The sequence below is a fragment of the Sceloporus occidentalis genome, unplaced genomic scaffold (genome assembly GCF_023333645.1).
Source record: "Sceloporus occidentalis isolate IW3139 unplaced genomic scaffold, rSceOcc1.0.p SCAF_1, whole genome shotgun sequence".
In the NCBI taxonomy this organism is placed as follows: domain Eukaryota; kingdom Metazoa; phylum Chordata; class Lepidosauria; order Squamata; family Phrynosomatidae; genus Sceloporus; species Sceloporus occidentalis.
This window is the reverse complement of record NW_028316981.1, coordinates 10,017,793-10,040,502: the sequence shown is the minus strand read 5'-3', so window position 1 is coordinate 10,040,502 and position 22,710 is coordinate 10,017,793. Positions and strand designations below refer to the sequence as shown.

At 46.1% G+C, this 22,710-nt stretch overlaps 1 pseudogene across 1 annotated transcript; it reads left to right on the top strand.

Moving 5' to 3' along the window:
- The first annotated feature begins 9,094 nt into the window (after positions 1–9,094).
- LOC149320674 (uncharacterized) lies at positions 9,095–18,051 on the top strand (annotated as a pseudogene). Its single transcript, XR_016279479.1, has 5 exons — positions 9,095–9,986; positions 11,776–11,884; positions 13,311–13,390; positions 13,580–13,700; positions 15,894–18,051. The product of XR_016279479.1 is annotated as an uncharacterized LOC149320674 (transcript).
- The last annotated feature ends 4,659 nt before the right edge of the window (positions 18,052–22,710 follow it).

Here is a 22,710-nt window from a genome sequence, read left to right as displayed (position 1 = left end):
AAAAGTAAAAGTGAATTATGAAATATTTTCATTTTGAACTATGAACAAAACGTTTAGGACAATGTGTCATGTGTTTACTTTCCTTAAATTGTTTAAAAAAAACACCAAAGAAACTCTGTACTAGGAAGATTTTACATGACTATCACATGAGCTTATCAATATGTACAGTTGGCCATCCATATCCAAGGATTCAGTCATCCATGGCCTGAAAATATTGCCCCCTCCAAAAAAAAAAAGTTCCAAAAAGCAAATTTTGATTTTGTCATTTCATTCAAAGGACACCTGTGTACTATGCTGTTGTATATTATGGGACTTGTGCATCCAGATTTTGGTATCCATTGGAGAGGGTGCTGGAACCAAAACCCAGCAGATACCAAGGGCCAACTGTATCTGGATACCCATTCAGGGAAAAGATTACTACCCAAATTTCCTGCCCATCCATGGGATCTCCAAATGGAAGTGGATCAATGGTGGCTGGTGGCTTTCAAATAAATGGAGCAGTGAATCCACTGGGAGGGGGTTACTCAAAGAATCATAGAATTGGAAGGAAGTAAAGGCCCATCTAATCCAATCTCATGCCATGTAGAAATACACAACTAAAGCACTCCTGGTGGATTCCAATTATCATAGAATCATAGAATCGTAGAGTTAGAAGAGACCACTAGGGCCATCCAGTCCAACCCCCTGCCATGCAGATTCCTGGCAAACTGCTACCACCTCCTCTTCTTCTGAATCATTCAAGGGGTGAGTTATGATCTTAAAGCCACTATTTCAGTTGCTAAATCTTACCCTCAAAGTAGATCCAACACCCTAGACAGCACTTTTAAAATTTACACCAAAACCCTGAGCAAATTCATTAATCACATTGACATGGAAACCACCAACCATCACTGAACCAAACAAACCACTCTGGTCCAATATAGCAGGAACTCCACTTAAGTTATCAGCATTTCAAAAGCAAAATATCCAGGCTGCCTCTCTGCTACCAGAGCTTCTCCCATTATTCTCATCCTACCTGATCCAGTTCTAGAGGAATAATCTCTTCTCTGAATAAAGGTCTTGAACTCAGCCTCTGATTCATTCCACCACCTGCGAGAGAAAACAGGAGAGGTGGGTATATAATGTTTCCTTGATTAGCATTTGGCAATTGATGTCCTGGACTGAAACTAAATTGTAACCATAATACTTAAAATAATATATATATTATTTAAATACAGACAGTGATTATACCAACAAAATTAAAAGTTCACATTACTGGACAATTGTTCCCTAAAACAGTGGTTCTCAAACTGTGGGGCATGAAAGCGCGGGATGAGTCCCTCCTGAATCTTCACGAAGAAAAGCCAGAGAGAGTATTGTATTTCTTACCAGTCTATCCTCATAATAATAATAATTATTATTATTATTATAATTATTATTATTTATACCCCGCTCTTCAGCCAAGGCACTCGAGGCGGGTTACAACAGAGTGAAAACACAATCATTACATAAAATACACGCATTAAGCTGCATTTCTATGCAATATTTATATTACAATATGTAGGACAATAATTAAATATAAAATTCATGTTTAAAATTCATGATTAAAAATAAATAAATCCTGGGAATTCTAGTTTGTTCAGGTGTTTACCCTTGTTTGTCAGAGAGAGAGACAGACAGACAGAGAGAGAGAGAGCACATCAGGTGCCTCACTAAACTACAGATCCCAGCATTCTGTAGGACAGAAGCAGTGGCAGTTAAAACTATGTCAAACTTCATTTATTCTAAAGTGTGGACACTGTTCAACTGAGAGGTATCAGTATGCAAAGGAATCTTGTGGTGACTTTGAGACTAAGGTTTATAAACTTATACTAAACATTGAACAAGAAGATGAAATAATTAAAGAAAGCATGATTCGCTGGATGCAAAACATAGGAAGAACAATACCCCTAAAAATGTGGGAACATACATGGAAAATTATCCAAAAAGTTTACAAAATGCAGTATGTTAAAACAAAATTGTTTAAAGGTGTTACATAGATAGTACTTAACTTCGTCAAGGCTATCTAAGATGAATAACAAACACGATGGAAAATGTTGGAAGTGCAAAGACAAAATAGGCACCATGTATCATAGTTGGTGACAGTGCACTAAAGTGAAAATTTTTTGGCAAAATATACATAAGGAAATCCAAAAAGTATTAAGATTGAACATCCCCCTTCTTCCAGAATTATTTTTATTAAATATATTACATGTAATACAAACTAACTTGAACTTAAATCAAATTAGAGTGATTCTATATGATTTCAGCAGCGCACATGGTATTGGCTAAACATTGGAATACTAGAATAATTCCCACCATAGAAGAATGGAAGTTAAAGGTGCTTGAGTTCTGGAATTTGGATAGACTGTCCATGTATGCAGCAGGGAAAACAATTCAGGATTATGAAAACAAATGGAAAGAAGTAGAAAAATTATGGCACTAAGCTTGTGCTATAATCTTTAGATAAATAAGAGTTTTTATTTAAAAACGATTCAATAATAATATCAGGTTGCTTTCTGACAGGAATGTTGACACTGTTCTTCAGACAATTTGATTTAGATTTATATGCATAATGGATGTATTTGTAAGCATAAACGTATTCCCCTTCCTAATTTTCTCTCTTTCTTCTTCCCTCCTTCACCCCTCCACTACCCCAACCCAACTTCTTCCCACCCTCTTTTCTTCTTCTTTTCTTTACCTTTATTAAGACTTTTTTTGCCTGCACGTTAACATGTTTGTATATTTTAGCTAATTAATAAAAAAAATTAAAAAGAGAGAGAGACTAAGGTCCAAAACACACACACACACACACACTGCAGAAATAATCCAGTTTGAGACCGCTTTAGCTGCCCTGGCTCAGTGCTAGGGGACCATGGGTTTTATAGTTCTGTCAGATATTCAGCTTTCTTGGTCAAAGAGCTCAAGTGCCACAACAAACTAAACATCCCAGAATTCCATAGGATGGAGCCATGACAGTTAAAGTGGTGTCAAAACTGCATGGTTTCTGCAGTGCGCAGGTGGGATTTGTAGTTTATTGTGGTCCCAGAGCTCTCTGACAGAGAAGGCTCTACGTTTCACAAAACTACAGGTCTCAGAATCCCCTAGCACTGAGCCACTGAGGCAGTTAAAGCAGTCTCAAAGTGGATTATTTCTGCAGTGTGTCTTGGGCCCCACTGTACGAAGGATGTTTTAGCATGAGTTTATACTGCAACTTGTGTCTTGCAGTTTTCTTTCTTTCTTTCTTCTTCGTGGTCTCTGCAAATTCACACAAATGGGTTATTCTGTGCCTGCGCAGTTAGCTTCGGAACCTTCTTGGAGCTATTAGAGGCATTTTGGCAGTAGCCCTGCCCAATCTCCAACTGCCTTATTGGTGGGTTTCCCGCCTAAACCCTCAGCATCAGTTCCTTATTTGGTCAGATTGCCCAGTGTTTTGCACCAGCTGGATAGGAATTGGACTTAGTGACTCTTGACATCTATTCCTGCTCCTCTGCTCTGAAAACCTTTGTTCCCAGGGCCCATTCATGATCGATTGACAGCATTCCTGCTATACTGTTTGCCTATGAGTTCTGGCTGTTTTTGCCATGTCATGATATCCTTGATACAGCTTCTACAGCACACCATCTCATGGGATACTGTCCCCACAGGGATTTCTCTCAACCTAACAGTGTGGTGTCCCTTCACTTTTACAATGCTGTGACTAGTCTTACTGGCATCACACCAGCCACTGTGATTTTTCTTTGACATTTTCATCAAGATCTGCATGCTTCATGCTGATAGCCTGGAGCATTAAGCTCCAATTGGATCTTGCGATCTTTTCACTTCCTTATTGTCAGAAATTTGTTGTGACGGGAAGATGTAATATTCCTCTGATGTCCACCGCTGTTCCAGAAATTGTTACTGGAGCCCTCCTCCAGTTCAATGTCATTAGGCTCTCTCTCTATGAATGGACTTCCCAACCATCTCATTGCTGACCACAGACTGTCCATTTCATACTCTGCTAAAGAGGACATTTGGCCTTAGACTACTTAGCATTCTAGGCTGTGTCTGCCAATGCCATAATCTCTGAATCATGGCTTTTAGAGGCTTCATCAGGTCACTGTCCTTCTAGCTACTTTCAAGTTTCCTTGAATGACGTGCCTTCAAGTTTTGAGGGCTTTGTAAGCCCTTCTTTCCTGGATACCAATGTTCCGACCTGTGCAGCCTCACATTGTTACAAGCGTATTGCCCTTCATGTTGGCTTCAATTCACCTTTCAGATTAGATAGTGTCTGTATACCAGACCTTCTGGGTTGTTACTTCCAATAACCGTTTGCAGTAGTGAGCTTCCTGCTCTTTCACGTCACCTACCTATTCGGTAGCTTTGGCATAATCTCCATTGTCAACAAACCTGTGCTATCTAGGTCGTGGTTTACACCTGCCATTTAGTATGGACCATCAAGGTTTACCTACAGTCTTTGCAACATAAGGTTAGCTGGTAAGCCTGTTTTTTCTGCCAATGGGCACGTTTCACCTGCATTGGTGACTGTTTCCACATCTCAGTATTGGATTTTCTGCTAGACTTTTGTTCAGTGTTGCCAACAAGCCTCGAAGATAATTCCCGGAAATGTTTGTCCCAAACCCGCTGAATCCCCCCAGATCACACGGAATATTCAGTCACAATTCCTGGAAAATTCCCATAATGTTAAAATGGCAGATGTTTTGCAAATAAACGTAAACATAATTGAATAAAAATAATTGTAACTTATTTCAACTCTCAAAATCACCATTGAACCAAACAAAGAATGTTTCAGTCCTTTTCAGATATTTATTTTGACATGAAGGGGGTTCAGGAAGCTTTGTGCCAAATAGAAATGTTTTCGGCTGCAACCGCACTGCAGAAATAAATCCAGTTTGACACCCTTTTAATTGCCATGGCTCAGTGCTAGGGAATCCTGGGAATTCTAGTTTTGGGAGACATTTAACCTTCTCTCTCAGCAAACTCTGGTGTGACAACAAACTACAATTCCCAGGATTTCATAGCACTGGGCCATGGCAGTAAAAACAGTATGAAACTGGATTGTCTCTGGAGTCTGGAGTGAAGATGCAGCCTGAGTTGGGTCCAAGACACACTGCAGAAATAATCCAGTTTGAGACCGCTTTAACTGCCCTGGCTCAGTGCTAGAGAACCCTGGGAATTGTAGTTTTGTGAGAAAGAGCTCTGGTGCCGCAATGAACTACAATTCCCATGCATCTGAGGAAATACGCTGAAGTCTAGGAAAGCTCATGCTGCCAACTTTTCTTTAAGTGAGACTCAAAGGTGCTACAAGATCTCTCTATCATCATCACCATTATTATTATTATCATTATTATCATTATCAAATCCAAATGCAGCTTAAGAACTGGACTTAAATTGGCAACACTGATATGCTGTAGACTCAATTCTCTGGGGCTGTGATATGGAAGCGTGGAGGCAATTCCCTTGTTCAACCAGGGAATCCTGGGAATTGTAGTTTGTTGTGACATGTTGAGACTCTGCTTTTACCAGCAGCCAGGGCTCCATGCATGAAATTCTGGGCTTGGTGGTTTGTTGTGCCCAGAATCCCATCATCGCAGGGAGCCTTGCAGTTAGAAGCAGTGCCAAACTGGATTATTTCTGCAGTATGGATGGCAATGGAAAAGAGAACGAAAAAGAGAGCCACAAAACAAACTTCTTGGAAGACAGAGCAGGGATGCCAACTGACCAGGTGCTCTGCCCATGCTCAGAGGCATATTTAATCACTAACACACACACACTCAGGGACATCATCACATTCACATCACACAACCCAAATGGTCCTCACAGTAGAACAACGACCCTGAGAGGTAGGCTTGGGGCACTCTGCCCAAGCTCAGGAATTCAGAAATTCAATTGTCACTCTCAGGCACACACAGAAGTCCAGAACATCAAGCCATGATACCATGATCAAGTATTGCCTTTGTGTGCCTTAAAACTTATGTCTTACTTGGAAATCCAAGGCAATTGGGATTAAGCCAGCCAAGATCCCTCACTGCCTGCCTCTCTCTCTCCAGCACTGCAGCCACTTTGCTTTGCCCCTGGAGGCTGAGAATGCCTGTCCTCTCTCTGATTGGCTGAACTATTCCTCCAAACAGTTGGGGTTGGTTGGGCTTGCTCCATCCAGGCTCTCAGAGGGAGTCAGAGAGAGAGAGAGAGAGAGAGTTTTTCTCCAGCCCTCTTGGCTGAAAACTGTTACACTCCAAAGGGTTGGTTGCTCTGCAGGCAGCAGTCTGGAGCTGAAAGGGCCAAAGTCGCCAAAAAGGCACTGAAACAGAGCTAGGCGCGAAAATCACACGGAAAGCTCTGAAAAGTCCCCGTTTTCGCGTGAAAGTCGCGAAATTGGCAACACTGCTCTTGTTTTGTTTTGTCCTCCTGTTTGGTTTGTAACATTTTGCCTGAGGAAGAAACCCATGAAAGCTTGCAATAAGTCTATTGTGCATTTCAGTTGGGCAATAAAGGGATCACTGACAGATTTTTGATTGTATTTGTTAAATGGCCAAGACAGCTACCCCCTGCATTTTATATATATATAATTCTAAATAATCTATAATGATATATCATAGATTTATATATTTGTAAATACAATACTATTATATGTATATTGTGCATACACACACAATCTGTTTGTTTCCCTGCATTGTGGGGCCTTGTGCTTATAATTTATGTATTATTTAGAACCTATAAATTGTACAGAGGGGAGCCTTGTGTTGCTTTGGGCCCTTTGTGTTTTTCCTCCATCTTTGCCCTTGGCCTGAGGCCCAATGGGATTAAGCCACGCCCCCTTCCTCTCACAGCCCCACCCTTCCATTAGACTCCGCCCATTTCCCCTCAACAGAGACCAACCGCCTGGCTTCCCGCTCAAAGGCTGCAGGGCTCTCAAGAGGAGGCGGGGCCTGGATCTGATTGGTGGAGGTGGTCCTGAGTGATGGGAGGAACGGCCCAATCGGGGCTGGGAAGCTGCCTTGGGGGCGGGGCCTGCGAGGAGTCTGAGGGAAGCAGAGGAAGAAGTCCTCTCTCTTGTCTCTGAGTGTCTCTGGAAGAGAGCGACTCTCGGGGAGAGAAAGAGAGTCTTATTGAGAGACAGAGACTCTGAGACCCAGACATTCTCATTATAGATATATATATATAATGTATAGGAATACTGTGTTCTGAGAGAGGAAGGTAGAGATGGATAAACAGAGAGAGAGAGAGAGAGAGGTCTGTTCTTAGAGTCCAGAGACGCAGCTCTGTCGCTTTGTAAAAGCAGGAGCTCAAGAGAAGGCCTTGCAGCCCCTTTGAGACTCAAAGGAAGGAAGGAAGGGAGAGCTTCCCTAGGTTTAAGTCAGACTAGGCATTTGGGCCCAATAATGTTTGCCTTTGGACCCAAATGCATCTGAGGAAGGAGGCTCAGCTCTAGGAAAGCTCCTGCCTTTTTACTTCCACTGAAAGGATCTCTTTAAGTATATATTCTTCAATATATTTCTGATACAGATATTCAGACACAGAGATTCTGAGATATATATATATATATATATTCCACTTTTCTGTTCTCAGTTAAAGCATTGTAAGATATTCCCAGCCTCCCAAATATTCTGGGCCATGCTCAAGAAAGGGAGGCAATGCAGAGCAGTGGTTTGAGTGTGGGACTAGCGCTCTGGAAGACCAGGGTTGGAATCCCCATTCCCTTCAGCCATGGAAGCCCACTAGGTGACCTTGGCCAAGTCACACTCTCTCAGCCTCGGAGGAAGGCAAGGGTGAACCCCCTCAGAACAAGGCATGCCAAATCCTAAGGAAACCCCATGATAGGTCTGCCTTAAGGTCTCCATAAGTCGGAAGTGGTTTGAAGGCATACCAAAAGAACAGCAAACTCACCAAAACACAACCATCGCCACTAGAGAATATGATTCTATGTTTAGAGCATAACTTGCTTTATTCTGAGTCAGACCATTGCTCCATCTAGCTCAGTGTTGCCAACTAACTGGAGGCGGCACTTTGAGGATTCAAGGAAGATTCTTTCCAAAATCCTTATTTATTTTTGGTATTTCTAAAGTGGCACTCTAAGGAAGTTTATGCCTGGATTCCTCCATTGCAGTGCTCTGTCTGCTGCTCCTTCTTGCCTCTCAGTAGAAGCTGAGGGTCAGTGCAAAGTACTAACTGTTTGTAACCCACCCTTAGGTTGAATGAAGCACTTGCCTGAGGCACCAGATGTTGGCAGACAGCAGGGGCACTTTCTCTTTGATGGAGGATAACGTTTCTCCAAGGATGAGAAGGGTTACCCAAAGAAAGGGGTGGGAGTACTGACAAAGGTCCCTCCAACTATCAGCATCCCTTAAAATGTTGAGGGAATTCTCCTAACCTTGGAAGAGGCTGGGGAGTTTATCACACAGAGGACTTTCTCTGAATGAAAAGAAAGTGGGGCCAGAACACATTCACATTCATTCGCTAATTCAGCGAATTTACGTGAATGCGAATTGCGTTCGAACTGGCTTCCCATTGCCCAAAAATAGCATGACATTGTCCGAATTTGCGTATGGCAGTCTATCATGCAATAACATGAAATCCCATGTTTGCGTTTGGATTGGCATTGGATTATACTTACAATTTCCATTGTCTAATAAACTCCTGGGTACCTTTAGGATTGTTGACATCTGTGTATACCAGAACTCCCTGAGGAGGACTCCATGTCTGGGTGAATGAAGAAGGTTTCATTAAGCACTATGCAAGAGTGCAATGAAGCAGGATAAGTATTCAAACATAAATAGCATCCAGAGCTAAACAAAATGGCAATCTGGAAACCGGAGAGAAGAGTGGGAGAGGTGCAGAGGGGTGATAACTCCCTGTCCCAAGAGGAGACCATGGACAATGGGAGTGGTTCAGACTGGGGTCTGAGGGTGAGACAGTGAGAGGGAGATGCTCTCTATGCCCACGAAGGAGCCAGGTTTTGGGACCAAGATTGATATCTGAGAACCTACCCTCAAGGGGTGTGTTATCTTGAAAGGTAACAAAGACCCAGGAATCGACATTGGGATTCTGGGCAAAATCAGTGATTGGATGAGGACAGCCCCAGGCTGGATGGAGAGGGCTGTTGGCTGGAAGAGGGCAGAGGGCAGGTGGACCCAGTTGGCTTCTCCTTCGCCTCCTGGTGCAAGAGGAAAGGGCAAAGGGCCTGGGCTGAGGAAGGAGTCAGAACCCCCATTGAGCTTGGATTGCAGCATTACCTGGGTCACAACCATGTCCTCAGTCTCTGCTCCTTTCTCATGGGAAATACACCTGGGACTCCAAAGGTCATCCTGGGACCTCTTAACAGCATGTTGGCCCCAGATTTTAAAATATGGAGACTCCAAATACGTTGCAGGTGTACTGACATGGGGTGTCACCTTGTCTTTTACTTCGGGTAGCAAACTGTCCAGTAAGCAATGTAGAAAGATTAAAAAGCAACTGTCCTTTAAGCAATGTAGAAAGATGTACTAAAAGGGGGCAATGAAAAGGAAAGGCAATAGGGAGAGAGCAAATGGAAGGATGCTGCGTTGAGAATCTGAGTAATGTGGATTTAGCTGTAAAACGTCTCCTTCTCTCAAGAGCATTTACATGATCTCTTGTTTTCCATGCTTCTTTTGGGAAGAGCCATGCAGAGGAGCTTTGGGGAGAAGATGCTCAGTTCTGAGGTCCAGCGCCAGCACTTCAGGCAGTTTGCCTTCCAGGAGGAGGCTTTGGGGCCCCGAAAGGTTTGCAGCCATCTCCACAATCTCTGCTGTCAGTGGCTGAAGCCAGAGAGACACACCAAGGCTGAGATGATGGACCTGGTGATCCTGGAGCAGTTCCTGGCCGTCCTTCCCCCAGAGATGGGGAGCTGGGTTCGAGAGTGTGAAGCGGAGACAACCTCCCAAGCAGTGGCCTTGGCAGAGGCCTTCCTCCTGAGCCAGGCAGAGGAGGAGAAGCAGGGAGAGGAGCAGGTGAGCTCAGTTGGAGGGGCTATTATTATTATTATACTTATTATTATTATTATTATGTAGATTTTGAATGTTATTGTACCCGGAAGACACGGTTTGTAGCCAGATTACTAACTGGGTTTGGTTACAGGACACCTGTGACTCCCCTTATAAAGAGGTTTGCTGGTTATTGATTCAGCTCCAGTTCATTGTGCTGGTTGTGTCCTGTAAAGCTCCATCTGGAGGAGGAAGAGGAGCAGGTGAGGTCTTTTCATCTGATCATTTTGCTGGACCATCACTATTTCTTTGGAAGGGATTTTGAAAATTCTTGAACCAACTGAGGCTTAATGTAAACAAGAAAATAGAGTATGCAAAGCGATCTTGTAGCACCTTTGGACTAAAACATCGAAAGAAGTTGCAAGATAAATAATAATAATAAGTTTTATTTCTATTTTCCCGCCTCTCCTGACGGATCAAAGCGGGATTACAACGGTGTTTCATACAATAAAATATCTAACATTACAATTTAAAAACAATTTAAAACTATAACATATCAAAATAGACTAGAAGATCTCTTTGCAAACTGATATTTCAGACTTACACAGCTATTTCTCCGAACAAAAAGGGGCTGCTGGTTACTTGGAACCCGTGACTCCCCCTTTAAGCAGCTTTGGTGGTTATTGATTCAGTTCCAGGCACAATTCGTCCAGCTAGTTATGTCCTGTATCACTCCGTATGGCTTCCTTTGAGTCTTTTTGAAGGAACACATTCTCCCACATGAGTGTATCCTTATGGTCCTGTCTTGTGGGAACGTGGGACGGAGCCTTCTCAGTGGCTGCCCTTGGGGTCTGGGACTCCCTTCCTGGGAAGGTTAAACTGAAACTAGTTTTAATAATGTGTATTTCTATTACCTTAATCTTTCCTATTAGTCCCTTATGTTTTAATAGTTTCACTTCTGCAGATAGCTTGTTTTTAAACTATAATTTGTGTATGCATTTATTTTTGTGTCTTCTTCTTGTTGTTGTTGTTCTACTTGTTCTATTTGCTGTAAATCACCGTGATTCCGAGTTCTGAGGGGGGGAAACAAGAGATACAAATGAAAAAAATAATTATAATGATGATGTAAATCTAGCTACCATTTCCCAGGTTTTTTTCTTTCTTCCTTTCTTTTCCTAATTCTGTCAATATGGTTTTGCATCAGGCTATAAAAATGTCTCAGGTGCTGTTTAGGTTTACAAAGTGTAAGCTAATGGCCCTCAACAATCTGGATACTCATTTTAGCGACCTCCTCGGAAGGATGCAAGCCTGAGTCGAGCTTGAGCCCTTTTGCTAGTATTGAATTCGCTACCTTATGGTTTGTGAGCGAGTGGCTGCAGTACAGGCATTTAACCACTGTGCCACCATGACAGGAAGATGATGAAACACTAGCAGAATCCGAGACTGTGTTTGTGTATATGAGGAAGAATGCTCCAGTGCACCATATGGAGTTGATCTGAGTGGATGTCATAACCTTACTGAACTACAGATCCCAAAATGCAGCAGCAGGAGGCAGGCACAGCATTTAAAGGTCCCTAGCTCCGTTTTGAGAGTGTAAAGCGAAAAGCTCCTAAGATTAAATGCTTCTTCAGAAGAACCTCAGCAGTCATGAGTGAAACTCTATTCAGGAGCAGAAGTTTGTGTCTCCAGCTCCTTCCAGACTTGCAATGGCCTTTGTTTTCCTGGCTGGCAGTCTTCTTTGTATGGACTCAGTTTTTCTCCAGCGCTAACAAATTCTTCTCTCTTCTCCTCCCTCCCATTTCTGCTTCTTCTGCAGGATTTGTTTTTGAAAGAGATGGCCCAGAAGAAGTGTCCTTTTGAATCCAGTCAAAGGCAGTGGCCCAAATGGATCACACAGGAAAAAGAAGGAATGTCCTCCTTACTGAGTAAGGGCTGAGAGGGTAGTTTCCGCTTTGACTCCCTGTTCTCAAATATGTCTGAAATATCTGGACTCTATCAATTGCAGCATTTGGACTATTTTATATAGCCTAACTAGCACTTTGAAATTACAGACATACCTCAAGTTAACAAAGCCTCTGACAGTGAACTATATTTTACAAGGGCCCTTATCACACAAGGGGTTTTGCAGCTCAGATTCGGACTCACTCCTGGTCCAGCCATGCGAATTCACGTTATAATGTGATGTATTATCACACCTGATTGCTTTCTATGGGCAGTCGTTCCGAGCCGGATCCAAAGTCAAGCCGGAGTGACTCCTCATTTTGGTGAATTCGGTAACAAGCGAACTGACAAGAATTGCTTCTAAGCTCACTTTGATTTCACTCCGAATTGGTCTGGTGTGGAATGCAACTTTGTTTCCATCCTGGTGCAGCCCCCCCAAACCTCCGAGGTCTCACATTTCCCATGATGCCGTGCTGCAATTTTGTCCCATTTGCTTCCGGTACTCCCCCACACTTCCATTGCTGCCGAGGAGAAGTGTGGTTGTTTCCGATACCATCGGGGAAAGGGCAGAGAGCTACTGGGGAATGAATGTATTCACGTTTTAAGGTGGACAGGAGACATACCGATGAGGAGGAGGAAAGCATCTGTTTCCGATGCCACTAGGGAAGGCTACTTGTGTGGCTGGAAGAAACGGACCATATCTCCCAGAAAAAGTGCTAGTTTGGGTGCCAAAAGGAACCATATCTCCCATAGAAAGGCTCCTTGTGTGGCTGGAAAAAAACGGACCATATCTCCCAGAAAAAGAGTGCTAGTTTGGGTGCCAAAACGGACTCTAAAGCCCATAGAACATGAAGCAATCTTTCACGTGAGACTAGCATTCACGTGAAAGTGGAACCAGGAAGTGGCCCCTTCTTCACCCCAGAAGCGCAAAGGATCACAATGCGTTCAGACCCCCACTGAGCATGCGCAAGGGTCCCAGTTCGAATCGTTGAATCTGCATGGTATGTACTGGTGTGGTAATACAATCTGCACTCACTCCACTTTGACCCTGTAATTACCACAATTTTGTTCTTTACATGTGATAGTTCATTCGAAATGACTGCTGCGGAAGCGCTTCGGTTTAGAGTTTCAGGTTCACAGGTGATAAACATCAAGCACTTTTTATACCAGACCAGCCTTCCTGTTCCTCCTCATCCTCTTTGTTGCTAGCTTTTAAAAGCAAGATTGAAAGATGGTGAAGGAGGATATGAGAAGCACAGATTTCAGTATCCAGTTACAGTGGCCTGTCTACAGAAAACAATGCAATAAAGCCTGTTGTGGGAAATGGTGTATGCTGCATTGGCACATGTAGGAAGGACTGGAAGGAGAGAGAAGGGTTAGAAATACTCCTTCCTTTTTTCTTCCTCCTAGGAGGTGGAATAAGGACAAGGTCTAAGTGTACATCTCCTCACCCTGATGGACTCAGAACACCTTCTGGGAGGCTAGATCAGGTAGGGAACAGGATCTCAATTGAGCCAACAAAGGGCTTTGCTGGGTGCCTACCTCTTTGAGAACTCCCTGGTCCCCACAGAGTCTTGTTCTTTTTGTTTGCTTCCATCACAAGTTGCCTTTGGATGGCATGCTGTAAGTATTTCAATTTTCTTGAGCAACCTGAAAGAATTAATTTTCTCTTTCTGCAGGTGACCTTTGAGGAGGTGTCTGTGGATTTCACAGATGAGGAATGGGCCCTGTTGGATCCAGCCCAAAAGGCCCTTCATCGGGAAGTGATGGAGGAGATTCTGGGGGCCCTGTCTTCTCTGAGTAAGGCTCCCTCTTTCTTGGGATTGTGCAGCTTAGAAGTGCTGAAAAGTAACCCTGAGGGTTCTTCTTCAATCTTGATAGATTACAGCAGGCTGATTTTTTTTCAGCTTTGCTTATGTCTCTGGCCTCTCTTCCCAGAAAGCCCTTTAGTAGCAGATCCTGATCAAGGTCCCAGTGCATGATGTGAAGTCCAGCTGGGCTCCTGAGCTTGGACCACTGGGAGGAGTGTTGGGGGCTTCACTAGCTGGATCCCCCACACCAAGGGCCTGGTTTGCCTCCTGCAATTACCGCTGTGGCCCCATCCAACCACCATTAAAAATAAAATTAAAGATTAGATTGTTAAAGGCAAGTGAAAAAGCAGAAGGAGAAATCATCCATTGGTCCCCCTTAGTCCTGTTCCTCCCACTAACTCCTCCAAAAATGGATATAGAGGGAGAGCCTTCCAGGGAGGGGAGGGCCAGATCTGGAGGAAGTAGCTGTCATTCCTTTCCCAGACCATCTTGCCAAAAAACGGAGAAAGCCAAGCCCTGGTGTGGAGGCAGGGGCTAGTTAGCGTATGGTGACTTTTAGGTGAACCTACCATAGGGTTTCTCATCAAGATTTGTTCAAAGGCAGTTTGTCATTGCCTTTCTCTGAGGCTGAGAGGGTGTGAACTTCCCAAACCCACTCAGTTATTGATTGATTGATTGATTGTACCCTGGTCTCCAGAAATCTTAGTCCAACACTCAAATTACTTCATGCTGGTTCTCCTTTGGCCCCTTTAGATACCAAGGGATCTCATGCTCTCAGTAGAAGAACACACTTTGGGACTGACCAAACTAAACTGAACTAGATAATGAAGGTAGAGTTGGACCTCCTGATCCACAGATTCTTTATCCATGGATTCAACCGTTCATATCTTGAAAATATTGAAAAACATATAAATTCCAAAAAGCAAACTTTGCCAATTATTTAAGAGGCACCATTTAACTCTACTATTATATTTAATAGGACTTGAGCAATCCCAGAAGATAGCAATAGTCCTCTGTACCTACTTTGTTGTCTAGATATTTTAGAATTAGAAATTCCAAACATTTTCAAAATATTTATTAGGACACTCTTACAGTTGGCGCTTGGTATCTGAGGGGGTTCTGTTTTGGACATCCCCCCAACACACATGAAAGGCAAAAGACACAGGACCTCAAGTCTCATTCTTCCCAACTGCACATAGATCTCATGTGTGCACTGCCATTGGGGAGAATGTGATGGGACCAGTTATGGATGCTTCAATGCACAAATGACAGGCCCATGAAAAACTGACTGTACGTTGTACAGACGTTCTTTAACTGCCCTGGGTCGATGCTAGGGAATTCTGGAGCTGTAGTTTATTGTGGCACCAAGGATCTCTCTGACAGTGAACGCTCAATGTATCACAAAACCAAAATTCCCAGGATTCCCTAGCATTGAGCCTGGGCATTTAAACGGTCTCAAACTGGATCATTTCTGCAGTGTATTTTGGACCTACGAGAACCTTATATTGCTGTTCCCCAAAATAGTTTTCACACGACTTGAGAATTTCTTGTTAAGATACGTCATACAATTAAAAACTGCTGAAATGGAAAAGTGCCAAGAATTACATCCACAGACAGATGCTCTAAAGTTCTTTCTCCAAATGAATACATCAGTCTGTATTTCAGAAATACCTGATGTATATAAGAGTTGGGAGTTGATCCCCAGTCTCCATGAATGCAAGACCACTTGCTGCACAATACTGATTCTGCATTAATGCCGCCAAGCACAATCTGTTCTGTTTGTGAGAAGTTTCCCTCCTTTCCTGGCACATTTTACTCAAGATCAGAAACAATCCAGATGTGCAATGGGAAAGGGACAGCAGAATTAAATCCCTTGTCATGGACAGAAATGAGGTACAGTGCAGCTGTGTCATACACGGCTTCCAGCATACACTGGAAATCGTGCCAGAAATTAGCCCTGTTAGTTCTAATGGAGCTTGAGCTTACGCTTTTTTCCCCTTCCGTGGGGTTGGTGGTCCGGAACGGATCCCCCGTGTAAGGTAAGGGCCAATTGTATTTGAGTAATTCAGAAAATGGTTTACTACATAAAGAAACAACTCAATTAAATAGTTTGTCAAATATACGAGGTCCTGTAATTTCCAATGTTAGTTGTGTTCTGAGCTGTACTTTGTCTCCTTTCCAGGCAGTGATGGGCAACTGAAAGAGTGTAAAGAGAAGCCATGGCAAGCATTGATGCCAAGAGACCTGTGCAAACAGGTAAAAGAGAAGGAAAGAAAAACTTACACAGAAAACGAGTGGAGAACCACAATCCAAGGAACAATACAGAAACAAAAGAAAAGAAGTAAATATCTTTGTCTTGCACATGACAGAAGGTTCAGTTCTAAAGCAACTCTTACTCTTCACAGAAGAATTCAGACAAAAGGGAAATCAATCAAAGGTGGTGAGTGTGGCTCTAGTTTTATTTCAGTTAAGCGTGTTAACAGAAGGATGAGACCCTTCAAATGCTTGGAGTGTGGAAAATATTTCACTCAGAAGACAACCCTCAACTATCATCAAGCAGCTCACAGAGCAGAGAAGCCATTTAAATGCCTGGAGTGTGGGAAATGTTTCATGGAGGAAAGAGCCCTTACTGATCATCAAAAAACTCACACAAGAGAGAAATGCTTTAAAACCCTACAGTGTGAAAGAGGTTTCATTGAGAAAAGAGCCCTCATTCCTCATCAATCAACTCACACAGAGGAAAAAATCTTTAAATGCCCGGAGTGTGGAAAAGATTTTGCTCGGAAGACATACCTCACTCGTCACCAAGTAACTCACACAGGAGAGAAACCATTTAAATGCCTGGAATGTGGAAAAGGTTTCACTCAGAAGACGGACCTCACTCGTCACCAAGTAACTCACACAGGAGATAAACCCTTTAAATGCCTGGAGTGTGGAAAAGGTTTTGTTCGGAAGGCACAACTCTCTTGTCACCAAGCAACTCACACAGGAGAAAAACCCTTTAAATGCCTGGAGTGTGGAAAAGGTTTTGCTCGGAAGGCACATCTCTCTCGTCACCAAGCAACTCACACAGGAGAGAAGCCCTTTAAATGCCTGGAGTGTGGGAAAGGGTTCACTCAGAAGACACACCTCATTCATCACCAAGTAACTCACACAGGAGAGAAACCGTTGAAATGCCTGGAGTGTGGAAAAGGGTTCACTTGGAAGACACACCTCATTCGTCACCAAGTAACTCACACAGGAGAGAAACCCTTTAAATGCCTGGAGTGTGGGAAAGGGTTCACTTGGAAGACACACCTCATTCGTCACCAAGTAACTCACACAGGAGAGAAACCCTTTAACTGCCTGGAGTGTGGAAAAGGTTTCGCTCGGAAGACACACCTCATTCGTCACCAAGTAACTCACACAGGAGAGAAACCCTTTAAATGCCTGGAGTGTGGGAAAGGGTTCACTTGGAAGACACACCTCATTCGTCACCAAGTAACTCACACAGGAGAGAAACCCTTTAAATGCCTGGAGTGTGGGAAAGGGTTCACTTGGAAGACACACCTCATTCGTCACCAAGTAATTCACACAGGAGAGAAACCCTTTAAATGCCTGGAGTGTGGGAAAGGGTTCACTCGGAAGACACACCTCATTCATCACCAAGTAACTCACACAGGAGAGAAATCCTTTAAATGCCTGGAGTGTTGAAAAAGTTTCGCTCGAAAGATACACATCTCTTGTCCTGAAGCAACTCACACAGGAGTGAAAACCTTTAAATCACTGTAGCGTGGGAAAAGTTACTGTATATTCAGAAAACTCAGTTCACCTATCATCAAAAAACTCACACAGTACAGAAACCGTTTCATTGCCTGAAATGTGAGGAAGGGTATATTCAGAAGACATTATTCACTTGTCATTTAAAAAAATTGCACAAGAGAAAAAAACATTTAAATGCTTTGAGTGTGGAAAAGGTTTCCTTGAGAAGGGAGCCCTCACCACCATCATCAAAATACAGATACATGAGGGAAGCCCTTTAAATGCCTGAAGTGTGGGGAAAGTCTCACTGGGAAAAGAGCCCTCAGTCACCGTCAAGCAACTCCCAAGGGGAGAAGCCATTCAAATGCTTGGAGGGTGGGAAGGGATTTATTGGGAAGAAACTGGTCACTCATCATCACACAACTTACACAGGAGAGAAACCATTAAATGCCAAGAGTGTGGGAAAGGTTTCACTCAAAACCATCAAGCAACTTACAGGGCAGAAGCAATGAAAAGTATCTGAATGTTTAAAATGTTCATGCTGTCCAAGAGGTTGAAAATATTTTGTTTTTAGTTCATGTGTGCATATTGTTAGTTTAAATAAAACGTTTGATGAAACATATTGAACTGCTCCTCTTTTGTGGTGGAAGAACCTATCCCTATTATTTCCATGTATTTCCAATTGCTACCATCGGTACCAAATCTCTATTAATGAAACCTCGTCATATCACTCTCATCTATGAAGTGATTCCATGTTTATAGTTTAAAAGCACAATCCCATTATAGTGTCCTGCCAGCCTTCTAGAGACGGAGAGCCTTAGTCCTGCCTCTGGTGGAAATGCTAGACCAGGGGTCAGCAACCTCCGGCCCGCGGGCCGCATGCGGCCCGCGGAGGCCTGGCGACTGGCCCCTGGCTGCTGTTGTTGCCGCGGCCGCCCGTCACAGCTTTTCGCCGCTCTGGGCGCCACCATTTTGGGCGAAAAAATGGCAGCGCCCATAGCGGCCTCTGGGGCTATGGGCACCGCCATTTTTTCGTCCAAAATGGCGGCGCCCAGAGTGGGAAAAGCCGCGATGGGCGGCCGCGGCGGCAGGCCTCTAGGAGGCCCGCCGCCGTCTCCGGGGCCCTCCAGGAGGGCTCTGAGGGCGGCAGGGGGCCTCTGGGGGGCCCTTTGCCATCTCTGGGGCCCTCCAGGAGGGCTCCAAGGGCGGCAGGGGGCCTCTGGGGGGCCCATTGCCTTCTCTGGGGCCCTCCAGGAGGGCTCCAAGGGCGGCAGGGGGCCTCTGGGGGGCCCATTGCCTTCTCTGACAGACACATCACCCCCGGCAAGCTCCACCCCCGGCATGTGGCCCCGCCCTGGAGGGTTGAAGCTCCACCCCCAGCTTCGGCCCCCCAGTCGCCTGAGGGACAGCAACCCGGCCCCCGGCTCAAAAAGGTTGCCTACCCCTGTGCTAGACCTTTGGGTCTGGACTGCAGCTTAGTCCAAAGCAGGAGCTGGGAAGATGAAGCCGAGAGGGGAGTGAGCCGGCTCTTCAGGGCCCAGGAAGCCCTTTGGTTTAGAAGGGGACAGAGGGCCACCACTTGGCATCATAGACTTGGAGGGACCCACAAATGCCATCCTATCGCATCCAATTTGATTTACAGAAATCAAGTGTCACTTGATGGCCCATGAGACTCCTTCCAACTTTATATGATGGTTTGATGGATTGATACTTCTGCTATGTAGGAAGACACAATGAAGCCCCCTTGACAGATGGCTACCCAGACTCTGTTTCAGAACCTCTAAAGAAAGAGATTACAATACACTCCAATTTAACTTGTTCAACTGTCAAATAGCTTCAGGAAATTATTATTCTTCCTAACATTTAGGTGGAATTATCTCCCAAAGTGAATCTAATGTCCTAGTTTGAACCTATATGTCTCGAGCAGCAAAAAACCTTGCTTCATCGTAAGTGTCCATGTCTCCCGCCCCCCACTTCAAATCAGAGTTGGAAGGGACCACAAATGCCATTCAGTTCAAAGCTCCACTAGGCTCTTAATCAGATAAAGATGTTAAAAATGGTAGGGCCACTACGTGGAGAAGATGGCGAAAGATACACATCTTTCCTTCCTTCCTTCCTTCCCTCCCTCCAGAGAGACCCCTTCCTTCCTCCCTTTCCTTCCTTCTTCCTCCCTCCCTTTCCTTCCTTCCTTCTTTCCTTCTTCCTTCCCTCCCTCCAGAGAGGCCCCTTCCTTCCTTCTTCCTTCCCTCCCTCCAGAGAGACCCCTTCCTTCCTTCCTTCCTTCCTTCCTTCCTTCCTTCCTTCCTTCCTTCCTTCCCTCTCCTTCCTTCTTCCTTCCCTCCCTCCAGAGGCCCCTTCCTTCCTTCCTTCCTTCCTTCCTTCCTTTCTTCCTTCCTTCCTTCCTTTCCTTTCCTTCCTCCTTCCTTCTCCTTCCCTCCCTCCCTCCAGAGAGGCCCCTTCCCTCCCTCCCTCCTTCCAGAGAGGCCCCTTCCTTCTCTCCTTCCTTCCTTTTTCCTTCCCTCCCTCCAGAGACCCCTCCCTCCCTCTCCTTCCTTCCTTCTTCCCTCCCTTTCTTTCCTCCCATTCCTCCCTCCCTCCCTCCCTCCCTCCCTCCCTCCCTCCCTCCCTCCCTCGAGACCCCTTCCTTCCTTACTCCCTTCCGTCCTTCCTTCCTTTCCTTCCTTCCTACTTCCTCCCTCCCTTTCTTTCCTCCCTTTCCTTCCTTCCCTCCAGAGAGGCCCCTTTATTCCTTCCATCCTCCCTTTCCTTCCTTCTTCCCTCCCTCCAGAGAGGCCCCTTCCTTCCTTCCTCTCTCTCCTCCCTCCCTTTCCTTCCTTCCCTTCCTCCAGAGAGACCCCTTCCTTCCTTCCATCCTCCCTTTCCTTTCTCCTTCCTCTCTCCCTTTCCTCCCTCCCTCCCTCCCTCCCTCCTTTTCTTTCCTTCGTTACGCCCTTCCCTCCAGAGAGGCTCCTTCCTCCCTCCTTCCCTCCTGCCAGAGAGGCCCCTTCCTTCCTCCCTCCCTCCCGAGAGGCCCCTTCCTCCCTCCCTTCCAGAGAAGCCCCTTCCTTCCTTCCTTCCTCCCTTCCCTCCAGAGAGGCCCCTTCCTTCGTTCCTCCCTCCTTCCTTCCTTCCAGAGAAGCCCCTTCCATCCTTCCTCCCTTCCCTCCAGAGAGGCTCCTCCCTCCCTCCCTCCCGCCAGAGAGTCTCATTCCTTCCTTCCTCCCTCCTTCCTTCCTTCCTTCCTTCCTTCCTTCCAGAGAAGCCCCTTCCTTCCTTCCTTCCTTCCTTCCCTCCTCCCTTCCCTCCAGAGAGGCCCCTTCCTTCCTCCCTCCATCCCGAGAGGCCTCTTCCTCCCTCCTTCCCTCCCTCCAGAGAGACCCCTTCCTTCCTTCCTTCCTTCCTTCCTTCCTTCCTTCCAGAGAAGCCCCTTCCTTCCCTCCAAAGAGGCTCCTTCCTCCCTCCTTCCCTCCCTCCAGAGAGACTCCTTCCTCCCTCCCTCTCTTTCCTTGCTTCCTCCCTCCCTCCCTCCCTTTCCTTCTTCCTTCCTCCCTCCTTTCCCCCCTCCAGAGAGGCTCCTTCCTTCCTTCCTTCCTCCTTCCCTCCCTCCAGAGGCCTCTTTCTTCCTTCCTTCCTTCCTTCCTCCCTCTCCCTCTCCTTCCTTCCTCTCCTCCCTCCCTTCCTTCCCTCCCTCCAGAGAGACCCCTCCCTCCCGAGAGGCCCCCTCCTTCCTTCCTTCCTTCCTTCCTTCCTTCCTTCCTTCCTTCCTCCTTCCCTCCCTCCCTCCAGAGAGGCCCCTTCCTTCCTTCCTCCCTCCCTCTCTTTCCTTGCTTCCTCCCTCCCTCCTTTTCCTCCCTCCCTCCCTCCCTCCCTCCCTCCCTCCCTCCCTTTCCTTCTTCCTTCCTTCCTTCCTCCCTCCTTTCCTCCCTCCAGAGAGGCCCCTTCCTTCCTTCCTTCCTTCCTTCCTTCCTTCCTTCCTTCCTTCCTCCTTCCCTCCCTCCAAAGAGGCCTCTTCCTTCCTCCCTCTCTCTCTCCTTCCTTCCTCCCTCTCCTTCCTTCCTTCCCTCCCTCCCTCCCGAGAGGCTTCCTTCTTTCCTTCCTTCCTTCCTTCCTCCTTCCCTCCCTCCGTCCAGAGAGACCCCTCCCTCCCGAGAGGCCCCTTCCTTCCTTCCTTCCTTCCTTCCTTCCTTCCTTCCTTCCTCCCTCCCTCCCTTTCCTTGCTTCCTCCCTCCCTCCTTTTCCTCCCTCCCTCCCTCCCTCTCTTTCCTTCCTCCCTCCCTCCCTCCCTTTCCTTCTCCCTTCCTTCCTTCCTCCCACCTTTCCTCCCTCCAGAGAGGCCTCTTCCTTTCCTTCCTTCCTTCCTTCCTTCCTTCCTCCTTCCCTCCCTCCAGAGAGGCCTCTTCCTTCCTTCCTTCCTTCCTTCGTTCCCTCCCTTCTTCCCTCCCTCCAGAGAGACCCCTCCCGAGAGGCCCCTTCCTTCCTTCCTCCCTCCCTTTCCTTCCTTCCTTCCTTCCTTCCTTCCTTCCTTCCTTCCTCCCTCCCTCCCTTTCTTTCCTCCCTTTCCTTCCTTCATTCCTCCCTCCTTCCCTCCCTCCAGAGAGACCCCTCCCAAGAGGCCCCTTCCTTCCTTCCTTCCTCCCTCCCTCCCTCCCTTTCCTTCCTTCCTTCCTCCCTCCCTTTCTTTCCTCCCTTTCCTTCCTTCCTTCCTTCCTTCCTTCATTCCTCCCTCCTTCCCTCCCTCCAGAGAGACCCCTCCCGAGAGGCCCCTTCCTTCCTTCCTCCCTCCCTCCCTCCCTCCCTTTCTTTCCTCCCCTTCCTTCCTTCCTTCCTTCCTTCCTTCCTCCTTCCCTCCCTCCAGAGAGGCCTCTTCCTTCCTTCCTTCCTTCCTTCCTTCCTTCCTTCCTTCCTTCTTCCTTCCCTCCCTCCAGAGAGACCCCTCCCGAGAGGCCCCTTCCTTCCTTCCTCCCTCCCTCCCTCCCTCCCTTCCTTCCTTCCCTCCCTCCCTCCCGAGAGGCCCCCTCCTTCCTTCCTTCCTTCCTTCCTTCCTTCCTTCCTTCCCTCCCTCCCTCCAGAGAGACCCCTCCCGAGAGGCCCCTTCCTCCCTCCCTCCCTCCCTTTCCTTCCTTCCTCCCTCCCTTTCTTTCCTCCCTTTCCTTCCTTCATTCCTCCCTCCTTCCCTCCCTCCAGAGAGACCCCTCCCGAGAGGCCCCTTCCTTCCTTCCTTCCTCCCTCCCTCCCTCCCTCCCCTTCCTTCCTTCCTT